At 43.7% G+C, this 8,853-nt stretch overlaps 1 protein-coding gene across 1 annotated transcript in view; it reads left to right on the top strand.

Moving 5' to 3' along the window:
* Positions 1–1,380: 1,380 nt before the first annotated feature.
* The window catches only part of si:dkey-175m17.7 (uncharacterized), an 80,619-nt gene continuing 73,146 nt past the window's right edge, over positions 1,381–8,853 (top strand). The window contains exon 1 of the mRNA XM_061896422.1: positions 1,381–1,691. The gene's annotated coding sequence lies outside the window, so the exon portion shown is untranslated. The remainder of the gene's footprint in view (positions 1,692–8,853) is intronic.

Raw genomic sequence — 8,853 nt, 5'->3', positions numbered from 1 at the left:
GGGAAGGCCAGACTTCCCTCTCCGTAGCCACTTCGTCCAACTCCTCCAGGGGGATCCCGAGGCGTTCCCAAGCCAGCCGGGAGACATAGTCTTCCCAACGTGTCCTGGGTCTTACCTGTGGCCTCCTACCGGTTGGACGTGCCCTAAACACCTCTCTAGGGAGGCGTTCGGGTGTTATCCTGACCAGATGCCCGAACCACCTCATCTGGCTCCTCTCGATGTAGAGGAGCAACGGCTTAACTTTGAACTCCGCCCGAATGACAAAGCCTCTCTCCCTATCTCTAAGGGAGGGAGAGACCTGCCACCCGGCGGAGGAAACTCATTTTGGCCGCTTGCCATGATCTTGTCCTTTCGGTCATGACCAAAAGCTCATGACCATAGGTGAGGATGGGAACGTAGATCGACCAGTAAATTGGGAGCTTTGCCTTCCGGCTCAGCTCCTTCTTCACCACAACGGATCGATACAGCGTCCGCACTACTGAAGACGCCGCACCGATCTGCCTGTCCATCTCGCGATCCACTCTTCGGCAGCCGAAGGCAGGACACTTGGCTGTCTGATCCTCGGCTAAGCTATATGGGACGTGGAACGTCACCATGTCTTTGGAGTCTTTCGTAAAATCTTGCACTCTTCCGCCCATCTTGACTACGTCTCGAGGAACTCAGAAGAAACTTTTATCATTTTTAGCAATTTGAATGGCTCGCACAGCCCGAAACAACGCAAGATTCTTGTGGTGGTTTCCTGCTGGCTCCACTGTGGACGGGACTCTCTCTGCTGTGTTGGATCCACTTTGGACTGGACTCTCACGGTTGTGTTGGATCCACTATGTATTGAACTTTCACAGTATCATGTTAGACCCGCTCAACATCCACTGCTTTCGGTTCTCACATATGTGGTCCTCTCCAAGGTTTCTCATAGTCATCATTGTCACCCACTGGGTGTGAGTCCCACTGTGTGTGAGTTTTCCTTGCCCTTATGTGGGCTCTACCGAGGATGTCGTTGTGGTTTGTGCAGCCCTTTGAGACATTAGTGATTTAGGGCTATATGAATAATCATTGATTGATGATTGATTGAAGAATAGGGCATTTTCTTCGAGAAAGGCTAAATGGTGCCTCGTACCCACTGGGAACTGACCACCACGCATATCTAATGAGTCAGATGCCAGCCGGACATGACGTCATGTAAATCCCAGCAAAAGCTTGCTGGAGAAAAAAAAACAACAACAACAAGTAGACTGATGATGAATGTGGGTTGGCTTGGCCGTGTTAGCGTGCACGCGCCGCCAGCGGCGCACGTGCTGCGTGCGCGCCCGCGGACTCTTGATCTCGTGCGCTCAGCCATTGGCTGGAGATGATGTCATGCACAGCGGAGACAATAGAGCCCACCTCCTTACACACGCACACACACACACGACTGACTGTCACACACTCACTCGTCTAAGCAAGACGATTGTTTTTAATGTATCTACTTGTGCAAAATTGCGTGAGTTTATTTTTTTGTATTTTTATTTTTTAAGTGTGTTATTATCTTTGAAGCCCCGATGACGGCGCGAGCACGCGGACAGGCTGCGCTTGTCACACACACACACACACATCTGGATCAGACCAGAACCGTCGGTACCAGCGCGGGCATGACGGCGGGAAGTGACGCTGCGTGTCAATGATGAACACTCTCCGGGACTGCTCGTCTTGATGTAAGTCTTTCTCGCTCTTTTGGTGAACGCCATGTCTGTAACGTTGTGCTGTTGGCCTTGCGGGCTGCGTGCGGCTACGTGTTGGTGAGCTACGTGACATTTGGAGGCTTTGCTTCACTGCAAACCTACGCAATGTGTCTTGTTATTTCTGTTATATGCTGCATTTTAGTATTAAGAACGCTACTGTGTGTGTGTGTGTGTGTGTGTGTGTGTGTGTGTGTGTGTGTGTGTGTGTGTGTGTGTGTGTGTGTGTGTGTGTGTGTGTGTGTGTGTGTGTGTGTGTGTGTTATCACTGCCTGATCAAATGGCAGCAGTGGTGTTATCTATGTGTTTGTGTGTGAGGTGAAACCAACTTCCGTTTTTAAGTACAGCAGCCCACCCAGAATGACACTAATTATAATCAAGTTTCAGAAGGTCTTTATTCTGTCAATACGATAAAAGCTCGAACGTGTGAGTACCACTGAAAATGTTTTTTTTTTTCAACCACTGCGCCGTGAGATACAGTCTGCTTTATCTAATTTCACCTATATTTTTGGCAAACCAGTAGTTATAGTCTGCAAATGATGTGTTGTTTTTGAGTGTCGGTGCTGTCTAGAGCTCGGTAGAGTAACCGTGTAATACTCTTTCTTATCAGTAGGTGGCAGCCGGTAGCTAATTGCTTTGTAGATGTCGGAAACAGCAAGAGGCAGGGTGAAGGTAAAAAGGTGTCTAATGCTTAAAGGGGAACATTATCACAATTTCAGAAGGTTTAAAACCAATAAAAATCAATTCCCAATGGCTTATTTTATTTTTCGAAGTTTTTTTCAAAATTTTACCCTTCCCAGCATATCCCTAAAAAAAGCTTTAAAGTGCCTGATTTTCGCTATCTGTGAAGCCACCGTCCATTTTCCTGTGACATCATCCAGTGATGCCAATACAAACAAATGGTGGATAGCACAGCAAGATATAGCGACATTAGCTCAGATTCAGACTCGGATTTCAGCGGTTTAAGCGATTCAACAGATTACGCATGTATTGAAACGGATGGTTGGAGTATGGAGGCAGATAGCGAAAACGAAATAGAAGAAGAAACTGAAGCTATTGAGCGAATCGCTATTAATGCTATTCGGCCATGTCTGCCTTAGCATTGCCGGTAAAATGTGCAGACCAAACGATGGGAAGTTTCGCATCTTGTGACACTGGATCAATTTAAATCTGTCGATTGGTAAGTGTTTGTTTGGCATTAAACGTGGGTGGAGGGAAACGCTGGATGCAAATATAGCTACAAATGTACATAAAGCTAGCCTAAATAGCATGATAGCATTGATTAGCTGGCAGTCATGCCGCGACCAAATATGTCTGATTAGCACATAAGTCAATAACATCAACAAAACACAACTTTGTGATTTTGTTGACTTTATTGTTGGAAATGCATCTGGAGGATATCCATACATCTCTGTGCCATCTCTGCCTTAGCATCGCCGGTAAAATGTGCAGACACTCTGGCACATTCAAGGGGGGTCTGGCGGCAGATTTCTTTGACTTTATCGTTGGAAATGCATCTGCTTTGAGTGTCGCAGGATATCCACACAATCTTGCCATCTCTGTAGTAGCATAGCTTTCGTCGGTAAAGTGTGTGGAACAAACGACTGACCATTTTGTCGGCTTTCCCCACACCCTCGTATTTTGAACAAATATCGTCCAATTTCTTGCCACTTTCGCATCTTTGGGCCAGTGGTGCAACTTGAATCCCTCCCTGTTAGTGTTGTTACACCCTCCGACAACACTGACGAGGCATGATGTGTCCAAGGTTCCAGGAAATAGTCGAAAAAACGAAAAATAACAGAGCTGAGACCCGGTGTTTGTAATGTGTTTGAGAAAATGGCGGCTTTATTACCTAAGTGACGTCATGTTCTGACGTCATCGCTCTGAGGGCGATAAATAGAAAGGCGTTTAATTTGCCAAAATTCACCCATTTAGAGTTTGGAAATCGGTTAAAAAAATACATGGTCTTTTTTCTGCAACATCAAGGTATATATTGACGCTTATATAGGTCTGGTCATAATGTTCCCCTTTAAACCAAAAATAGACAAAAGGTGAGTGCCCCTAAGAAAAGGGATTGAAGCATAGGGAAGGCTATTTAGAACCAAACTAAAACTGAACTGGCTACAAAGGAGAAAAAAAAACAGAATGCTGGACGATAGCAAAGACTTACTGTGGAGCCAAGAAGGTGTTTGCTAAGTACATCTGAACCTGACATGACAATCAACAATGTCCCCACAGAGAAGGATAAAAACAACTGAAATATGGTTGATTGTTAAAACAAAGTCGATGCAGGAAATATCGCTCATAGGAAGACATGAAACTGCTACAGGAAAATACCCCCAAAAAAAGAGAAAAAGCCACCAAAATAGGAGTGCAAGACAGGAACTAAAACACGACACACAGGAAAATTGCAAAAAACTCCAAATAAGTCAGTGCATGATGTGACAGGTGGTGACAGTACTCCTACTTTGAGACAAAAGCTAAAGTGATGCATGGTTGGTTATGGTTTAAAGTCATATCCAACAATTGCAAGAACGACTTTTTACTGTCAATTTCACCGACTGAGTTAAATTTTTTTATTGTTTTCTGCTGGTGAAGTGCCTCTGCATTTTTGTCAATGAAAATAATGTGCCTTGTCAAAAAAAATTGAAAAACACTGCCCTAGTTAATGTGTAGCAAGGGGAATGTCATATTGTCTTGAAAAAATAATTTTTCGCGTGTGTGCATTGAAAAGACGGATATTGAACATATTTTTGTAACGTTAAAAGACATAGTTGTCTATTATATATCTATTGTAAGGGGTGATGATCAATATATATGAAAGAACTGAAACATGATTAAATGAGACCTAATGTAACAGGGTCAATTGTGGTATGTAAATATTATGTATTTTATAATTATACAAAATGTGCAAGTTACATGTAAATACTTGAAGGTTGTTTAATGTTTTGTCAATGTGGAACCACTGTCTCGTTGTCCCTCCTACTGCAATAACTGCTGTGACACCTGTTTCTATATACGCGTTGGACACGCCATCCTATACTTCCCTTTCGTCCACGATTACGGGAGAGGTAGGCGTCCACGCGACAACAGAAAAAGTGCATTTGTCTTGTTAAAAACTTAAGTTCACTTTCTTGTTCTGTATTATATATGTGTAAAGGCTTGACTATTGGCAGAAAATTGACGAGAATTGTATTCTGGGTATTATCAGTAAAGTGCATCTGAGCAGCAACCCATGGTGTTGGTCATGTTCCATAAAATCCACACACAACGCAGAGAAAAAGACCACCGGTTACACTATTACAAAAACTGTAAGCAAAAATCATCAGTAATTATTTGTATTATTGATAATGAAAGACTGCGATGAGGTGGCGACTTGTCCAGGGTGTACCCCGCCTTCCGCCCGAATGCATCTGAGATAGGCTCCAGCACCCCTCGCGACCCCAAAAGGGACAAGCGGTAGAAAATGGATGGATATTGAATGAATGATGCATTCTCAATTGTCACTGCAATGCACCCTGATTGCCTTGAAAAGTGCTATGTAGATCTAATCCATCATTATTCTTACATTTAGGGCTGTCTAACTCCTGAAATATTTAATCGAGATTAATCGCATTTTGTTCACCGTTAACTCAAAATAATTGAGATTAATCGCCTATGAGTATAAGTTTTTGTCATTATTAAATGCACCCTAGACCAGGGGTTGGCAACATTTACCACTCAAAGAGCCATTTTGACCCGTTTCAGAAAGTAAAGAAAACAATGGGAGCCACAAAACTTTTGAAATTTATAATGAAATAATACTGCATACAGAGTTTTTTTTTTGCTTTGTGCTATGTATAAACCAGGGATCTCAGACACGCGGGCCGCACCTTAATATGAAAATGTAATGTTAGTGCGGCCCACGAGTCTTACATAAATGCCGCTTGACAGCGTCACACCTACCAACCCTCCCAATTTTCCCGGGAGACTCCCGAATTTCAGAGTAATTACTCTCTCGAATGTATGCTGGTGTTCACCCAATGAACAATAATAAGGGCGTACAATGATGGCACTACTGCTAGCGCCTCTACATCTTGTACAAATAGCTTGCCAGCCCAAAGAATTGTTTGACGAGGCTATTGCAGACTCACGTAAAAGACTGCAAGGCATCCTTATTCAACAGCAATACAGGTCACACTGAGGGTGGCCGTTTAAACAACTTTAGCACTCTTACTAATATGCACCACACTGTGAACCCACACCAAACAAGAATGACAAACACTTTTCAGGAGAACATCCGCACTATAACACCCAGCTAGCACTAACCCAACTGCTCCCCCCCCCCCCCCCCCCCACCCCTCCGTGCGTCGGTTGGGGGGTGCGAGGGTGTATAATGTCCCCGGAATAGTCAGGGATACATTGGATTCTGGGTATTTGTTCTGTTGTGTTTATGTTGTGTTATAGTGAGGATGTTCTCTAGAAATGTGTTTGTTATTCTTGTTTGGTGTGGGTTCACAGTGATGCGCATATTAGTAAGAGTGTTAGAGTTGTTTATATCACAACCCTCAGTGTGACCTGTATGGCTGTTGAGCAAGTATGCCTTGCAGTAGCGTATGCGTTCAGATAGAGGTCGCATCCAAAACGTGACCGGCCGGCCGGCCGGCACGCAGATAGCATGGTGATAATCCTGGCGCGATTACATGTAGAAAGGGTGTTAGAGACATTTACATCACGGCACGCTCTCAAAGTTGATGTCTGGGTGAAATTCGAAAAATGTTTACACGGGAGATTTCTGATAGAGACACTGAAATTTGGAAATCTCCCGGACTTCTCCGGGCGGTCGGCAAGTATGCGGCTGAGCCACATCAGAGTGGTCAAAGAGCCACATGCGGCTCCGGAGCCACAGGTTGCAGACCCCTGCCCTAGACAGATAACTTTCAAGTTTGTGTTACCATGACTGGATAATTAGTATGCTTTAATCAAATATGTTTTTAACATCAATCTTTTTTAAACAGCTCCACACAAAAAGGAAAATAACACACTTTTAATGAGAAATTAAAGGCCTACTGAAACCCACTACTACCGACCACGCAGTCTGATAGTTAATATATCAATGATGAAATCTTAACATTGCAACACATGCCAATACGGCGGGGTTAGTTTACTAAATTGCAATTTTAAATTCCACGCGACGTATCCTGTTGATGAATGATGTAGGTGGGAAGCGGTGAATTGCAACACAAACACAGCCAGTGTTTCCTTGTTTATATTCGGCTCTTACAGTAGACATGAGCAGAGAGTTTGCGTCGTTCCTCCTGCAACTGTGGACTCTCTTGCCTCCTCCCAACGGCTGCCACTGACCGTCGGATGCTTACTCTGTCGAGGGAAAAGAAAATATCTCAGCCAGACTGCCTTGCCTTGTCAAGAAACGTGGCTTCCCTCTGAGACACTGGCGGTCACCACACCCGTGGCCACACCCCTCCGACTTTCAGGTACGACTATATAATCTCACTAAAACACCACTAACACAATAAGCACATAAGGGATTTTCCAGAATTATCCTAATAAATGTGTCTAATAACATTTGAATCGCTCCCACTGCAATGTCTTTTTTTTTTTCTAGTCCTTCACTCTCACTATCCTCATCCACAAATCTTTCATCCTCGCTCAAATTAATGGAGAAATCGTCGCTTTCTCGGTCCGAATCGTTCTCGCTGCTGGTGGCCATGATTGTAAACAATGTGCATATGTAAGGAACTCCACAACCCGCGACATCACGCGCACGTCGTCTGCTACTTCCGGTACAGGCAAGGCTTTTTTATTAGCGACCAAAAGTTGCGAACTTTATCATCGATGTTCTCTACCAAATCCTTTCAGCAAAAATATGGCAATATCGCGAAATGATCAAGTATGACACATAGAATGGACCTGCTATCCCCGTTTAAATAAGAAAATCTCATTTCAGTAGGCCTTTATAGGTTTCTTTTGTGTAATTTTAGCGTTTATTATTTCTCATTGAAGTATTATCTTGAGGGCTTCACGGTGGAAGAGGGGTTTGTGTGTCTGCCTCACAATACGAAGGTCCTGCAGTCCTGGGTTCTAATCCAGGCTCGGGATCTTTCTGTGTGGAGTTTGCATGTCCTCCCCGTGAATGCGTGGGTTCCCTCCGGGTACTCCGGCTTCCTCCCACTTCCAAAGACATGCACCTGGGGATAGGTTGATTGGCAACACTAAATTGGCCCTAGTGTGTGAATGTGAGTGTGAATGTTGTCTGTCTATCTGTGTTGGCCCTGCGATGAGGTGGCGACTTGTCCAGGGTGCACCCCGCCTTCCGCCCGATTGTAGCTGAGATAGGCGCCAGCGCCCCCCGCAACTCCAAAAGGGAATAAGCGGTAGAAAATGGATGGATGGATGGGTATTATCTTGATCATTTTTGCATTTTATCTTGTTTCGGACTTCTTAAAACACATTTTTGGTACGAGTGTTTCAAAAAGCACCAACTTGGTGAGTCTAAATAAAAACAATATATAAACTCTGTTTCCATATGAGTTGGGAAATTGTTAGATGTAAATATAAACGGAATACAATGATTTGCAAATCCTTTTCAACCCATATTCAATTGAATGCACTACAAAGACAAGATATTTGATGTTCAAACTCATAAACTTTTTTTTTTTGCAAATAATCATTATTATTAACTTAGAATTTCATGGCTGCAACACGTGCCAAAGTAGTTGGGAAAGGGCATGTTCACCTCTGTGTTACATCACATTTTCTTTTAATAACACTCAATAAACATTTGGGAACTGAGAAAACAAATTGTTGAAGCTTTGAAAATGGAATTCTTTACCATTCTTCTTTTATGTAGAGCTTCAGTCATTCAACAGTCCGGGGTCTCCGCTGTCGTATTTTACGCTTCATAATGCGCCACACATTTTCGATGGGAGACGGGTCTGGACTGCAGGCAGGCCAGGAAAGTACCCGTACTCTTTTACTACGAAGTAACGCTGTTGTAACACGTGCTGAATGTGGCTTGGCATTGTTTTGCTGAAATAAGCAGGGGCGTCCATGATAACGTTGCTTGGATGACAACATATGTTGCTCCAAAACCTGTATGGACCGTTCAGCATTAATGTTGCCTTCACAGATGTGTAAG

This window comes from Nerophis ophidion, linkage group LG04, assembly GCF_033978795.1.
Source record: "Nerophis ophidion isolate RoL-2023_Sa linkage group LG04, RoL_Noph_v1.0, whole genome shotgun sequence".
In the NCBI taxonomy this organism is placed as follows: Eukaryota; Metazoa; Chordata; class Actinopteri; order Syngnathiformes; family Syngnathidae; genus Nerophis; species Nerophis ophidion.
This window is presented reverse-complemented; position numbering and strand designations above follow the sequence as displayed.